This window comes from Oncorhynchus gorbuscha, linkage group LG16 (genome assembly GCF_021184085.1).
Source record: "Oncorhynchus gorbuscha isolate QuinsamMale2020 ecotype Even-year linkage group LG16, OgorEven_v1.0, whole genome shotgun sequence".
In the NCBI taxonomy this organism is placed as follows: Eukaryota; Metazoa; Chordata; class Actinopteri; order Salmoniformes; family Salmonidae; genus Oncorhynchus; species Oncorhynchus gorbuscha.
This window is the reverse complement of record NC_060188.1, coordinates 85,546,512-85,552,511: the sequence shown is the minus strand read 5'-3', so window position 1 is coordinate 85,552,511 and position 6,000 is coordinate 85,546,512.

Sequence of the window (6,000 nt, the reverse complement as noted above, 5' to 3'; positions counted from 1 at the left end):
ATGAGGTGGGAACTGAGCTGCACTTCCTAACCTCCTGCCCAATGTATGACCATATTAGAGACACATATTTCCCTCAGATCCACAAAGAATGATCTAAATCGGGTTTGTTTTCTAAACTCCCATATCTACTGGGTGAAATACCACAGTGTGCCATCACTGCAGCAAGATTTGTGACCTGTTGCCACAAGAAAAGGTCAACCAGTGAAGGACAAACACCATTGTAAATACAACCCATATTTATGCTTATTTATTTTCCCTTTTGTACTTTAACCATTTGTACATCTTTACAACACTGTGTGTGTGTGTGTATATATGGCATTTGTAGTGTCTTTTTTGAAACTTGAGTGTAATGTTTACTGTTAATTTGTTTATTTCACTTATGTATATAATCTACCTCACTTGCTTTGGTAATGTTAACATGTTTCCCATGCTAATAAAGCCCCTTGAAATAGAGAATAAATCAATTCACATCTTTGAAGAGAAATGAGCTGTAAAGACTAGCTGACTCTGGGGATGGAGTGATGCATAGCGTGAGCCAACACCAACAGAGAGCCAGTGTGTAGCGCAGCGCTGTATGTCTACCTTTATATACTGCTAATGATTCTGTGGACTTCCTGGGAACGTGTGTTACCTACGCCTCTAGGAAGAGAGAACTTAACACCCTGCTACAACTCAACTCCCCGTGGAGTGAAAGAGGTATGGGACTGTAGGTGTGAGTAAGAATGACCAAAGGCAGAGAATTGACCGTTTACTAGGAATTTACTCCTTCACACGGTAATATGGGGGACAAGGTGCTGAATGGAACCAAAGAAAATGTCAAATCCCCCTCAACTACCTACCCTACCCTCTCCTACCTCAACTACCTACCCTACCCTCTCCTACCTACCCTACCCTCTCCTACCTTAACTACCTACCCTCTCCTACCTTAACTACCTACCCTACCCTCTCCTACCTTAACTACCTACCCTACCCTCTCCTACCTTAACTACCTACCCTACCCTCTCCTACCTTAACTACCTACCCTACCCTCTCCTACCTTAACTACCTACCCTACCCTCTCCTACCTTAACTACCTACCCTACCCTCTCCTACCTTAACTACCTACCCTACCCTCTCCTACCTTAACTACCTACCCTACCCTCTCCTACCTTAACTACCTACCCTACCCTCTCCTACCTTAACTACCTACCCTACCTTAACTACCTACCCTCCTCTCCTACCTTAACTACCTACCCTACCCTCTCCTACCCTACCCTTAACTACCTACCCTACCCTCTCCTACCTTAACTACCTTAACCCCCTACCCCTAACCTCCTACCTTAACTACCTACCCTACCCTCTCCTACCTTAACTACCTACCCTACCCTCTCCTACCTTAACTACCTACCCTACCCTCTCCTACCTTAACTACCTACCCTACCCTCTCCTACCTAACTACCTACCCTCCCTCTCCTACCTTAACTACCTACCCTACCCTCTCCTACCTTAACTACCTAACTACCTACCCTACCCTCTCCTACCTTAACTACCTACCCTACCCTCTCCTACCTTAACTACCTACCCTACCCTCTCCTACCTTAACTACCTACCCTCTCTCTACCTTAACTACCTACCCTCTCCTACCTTAACTACCTACCTTCTCCTACCTTAACTACCTACCCTCTCCTACCTTAACTACCTACCCTCTCCTACCTTAACTACCTACCCTCTCCTACCTTAACTACCTACCCTCTCCTACCTTAACTACCTACCCTCTCCTACCTTAACTACCTACCCTCTCCTACCTTAACTACCTACCCTCCTCTACTACCTTAACTACCTACCCTCCTACCTTAACTACCTAACCTTAACCCTACCCTCTCCTACCTTACCTACCCTCTCCTACCTTAACTACCTACCCTCTCCTACCTTAACTACCTACCCTCTCCTACCTTAACTACCTACCCTCTCCTACCCTCTCCTACCTAACCTACCCTCTCCTACCTAACCTAACCTCTCCTACCTAACCTAACTAACCTACCTACCCTCTCCTACCTAACCTACCCTCTCCTACCTAACCTACCCTCTCCTACCTAACCTACCCTACCCTCTCCTACCTAACCTACCCTCTCCTACCTAATCTACCCTCTCCTACCTAACCTACCCTCTCCTACCTAACCTACCCTCTCCTACCTTAACTACCTACCCTACCCTCTCCTACCTACCCTACCCTCTCCTACCTAACCTACCCTCTCCTACCTAACCTACCCTCTCCTACCTAACCTACCCTCTCCTACCTAACCTACCCTCTCCTACCTAACCTACCCTCTCCTACCTAACCTACCCTCTCCTACCTAACCCCTACCCTCCCTCCTACCTTAACTACCTAACTACCTACCCTCTCCTACCTTAACCTACCTACCCCTACCCTCTCCTACCTAACCTACCCTCTCCTACCTAACTACCTACCCTACCCCTAACCTCCCTACCTTAACTACCTACCCTACCCTCTCTCCTACCTAACCTACCCTCTCCTACCTAACTCCTACCTTAACCTCCCTACCTAACCTACCCTACCCTCTCCCTACCCTCTCCTACCTTAACTACCTACCCTACCCTCTCCTACCTTAACTACCTACCCTACCCTCTCCTACCTACCCTACCCTCTCCTACCTTAACTACCTAACCTACCCTCTCCTACCTTACCTACCCTCTCCTACCTTAACTACCTACCCTACCCTCTCCTACCTAACCTACCCTCTCCTACCTTAACTACCTACCCTACCCTCTCCTACCTAACCTACCCTCTCCTACCTTAACTATCTACCCTCTCCTACCTTAACTACCTACCCTCTCCTACCTACCCTCTCCTACCTAACCTACCTACCCTCTCCTACCTAACCTACCTACCCTACCTAACCTACCCTCTCCTACCTTAACTACCTACCCTCTCCTACCTTAACTACCTACCCTACCCTCTCCTACCTAACCTACCCTCTCCTACCTTAACTACCTACCCTACCCTCTCCTACCTAACCTACCCTCTCCTACCTTAACTACCTACCCTCTCCTACCTTAACTACCTACCCTACCCTCTCCTACCTAACCTACCCTCTCCTACCTTAACTACCTAACCTACCCTCTCCTACCTTAACTACCTAACCTACCCTCTCCTACCTTATCTACCTAACCTACCCTCTCCTACCTTAACTACCTAACCTACCCTCTCCTACCTTAACTACCTACCCTACCCTCTCCTACCTTACCTTAACTACCTACCCTACCCTAACCTACCCTCTCCTACCTTAACTACCTTAACCTACCCTCTCCTACCTTAACTACCTACCCTACCCTCTCCTACCTAACCTACCCTCTCCTACCTTAACTACCTACCCTACCCTCTCCTACCCTCTCCTACCTAACCTACCCTCTCCTACCTAACCTACCCTCTCCTACCTTAACTACCTACCCTACCCTCTCCTACCTTAACTACCTAACCTACCCTCTCCTACCTTAACTACCTACCCTACCCTCTCCTACCTAACCTACCCTCTCCTACCTTAACTACCTACCCTACCCTCTCCTACCTTAACTACCTACCCTACCCTCTCCTACCTAACCTACCCTCTCCTACCTTAACTACCTACCCTACCCTCTCCTACCTTAACTACCTAACCTACCCTCTCCTACCTTAACTACCTACCCACAACTTACCTACCCTCTCCTACCTTAACTACCTAACCTACCCTCTCCTACCTTAACTACCTACCCACAACTTACCTACCCTCTCCTACCTTAACTACTTAACCTATCCTCTCCTACCTTAACTACCTACCCACAACTTACCTACCCTCTCCTACCTTAACTACCTACCCACAACTTACCTACCCTCTCCTACCTTAACTACCTACCCACAACTTACCTAACCTACCCTCTTCTACCTTAACTACCTACCCACAACTTACCTAACCTACCCTCTCCTACATTAACTACCTACCCACAACTTACCTAACCTACCCTCTCCTACCTTAACTACCTACCCACAACTTACCTAACCTACCCTCTTCTACCTTAACTACCTACCCACAACTTACCTAACCTACCCTCTCCTACCTTAACTACCTACCCACAACTTACCTAACCTCTCCTACCTTAACTACCTAACCACAACTTACCTAACCTCTTCTACCTTAACTACCTAACCACAACTTACCTAACTAGCACCACCTGGCGCACTAACCAAAATACAGTGGATGGTCCGCCCAGGTCTTACCTAGTGTGCATAGACAGAGTATATACTACAGGTATATGTATGCCCGCAGGCCTCTTGCCTAAGCACTCCCCAGGTGCCTTCCCCCTGGGAACAAAAACAATTTCAATAATCAAAACACAGTGTCCTATTTACACACATAGGATATACTAATAGTCTGTCTGTCTGTCTGTCTGTCTGTCTGTCTGTCTGTCTGTCTGTCTGTCTGTCTGTCTGTCTGTCTGTCTGTCTGTCTGTCTGTCTGTCTGTCTGTCTGTCTGTCTGTCTGTCTGTCTGTCTGTCTGCCTCTCTGCCTCTCTCTCTGCCTCTCTGCCTCTCTGCCTCTCTGCCTCTCTGCCTCTCTGCCTCTCTGCCTCTCTGTCTGTCCAACAACCAACATAGGACATAATCTCCTTCTAAGAAATAACCCTCATCTCTCTTCTGAGCAACAGAACACTGACTTATATAGCTGGAGAAGGAGTCTAATGAGATTCAGCTGTATCCTGATGAGGGGGCGTGGTCAGCTCTCCAATTAGCAATGGGGGTCGACCAATCAGCTGCTTGGGAATTTCAGGAATCCATCCGGAAACATACACAGAAACTGGGGATCGTAACAACGTGGGTGCAGTAGGAAGACATCTCTCTCTATAATAATGTGTTGTGCCCCGCCACGCATGCAGCCCATGGGGATAGAAACATGCCTTTCTAAATGCAGAAGATAATAAAAGTTTTTTAAACCAAGATCATGCAACCATGTCAGATGAATAAAAAAAGCCAATTAGGGGCCTGGCCACATCAAAAGTGTATTATATTTCTGATGTAAACATCTCTGTCCATTTTCATAAAAGTGTGGAGGAGCTAGACTAATACCTGAGCTGTCATTCGAGAGCTGGGTTCAGAAGCACGAGAGACAGGGAGACAGGGGAGGTGAGAAAGGTGGAGGGATGTGGGTGAGGTGGATGGAGACAGGGGAGGTGAGAAAGGTGGAGGGAGACAGGGGAGGTGGAGGGAGACAGGGGAGGTGAGAAAGGTGGAGGGATGTGGGTGAGGTGGATGGAGACAGGGGAGGTGAGAAAGGTGGAGGGATGTGGGTGAGGTGGATGGAGACAGGGAGGTGAGAAAGGTGGAGGGATGTGGGTGAGGTGGATGGAGACAGGGAGGGGAGAAAGGTGGAGGAAGACAGGGGAGGTGGAGGGAGACAGGGGAGGTGAGAAAGGTGGAGGGATGTGGGTGAGGTGGATGGAGAGGAAGAAGTTGAGGGGGTTGTGGAGGGGGAGACGGGGTTAGGTGCCAAGGAGTGGGGAGAGGAGGACGTATAAGGGGGATATTGTAGGTAACATGAATAAACTAAGGGACAAAAGCACACACACACACACAACGACAACATGGTCTACGATCCACTTAGTATACATTCCTGTTTCTACATACTGTATACACATACTGTTGAATTCCTCTGTGGAGTTACAGTGCAGTGGCAGGCTCCTCACTCACCCCTCTGTCACGTTCTACACCCCACCCTTTCTCTAAATTAGGGTTGGAATCCTCCTGCATGGAATTCACCAATAAAACCTGTATCTTGAGAGCAACACACAAACACAAGTGTTGTATTTCAATTTACTATAATTCCTGATGCTTTAATTTGATCACTTCCTGAAACCTCACTTTCCAGATACTTTGAGTTGTTAAGTTGTCGGTACCAGATAAATAACAAACACAGTTCAATAATAGTCGCTTTAAGGGACTTTTATGCAAGGACATGCAAAACCAGCTGC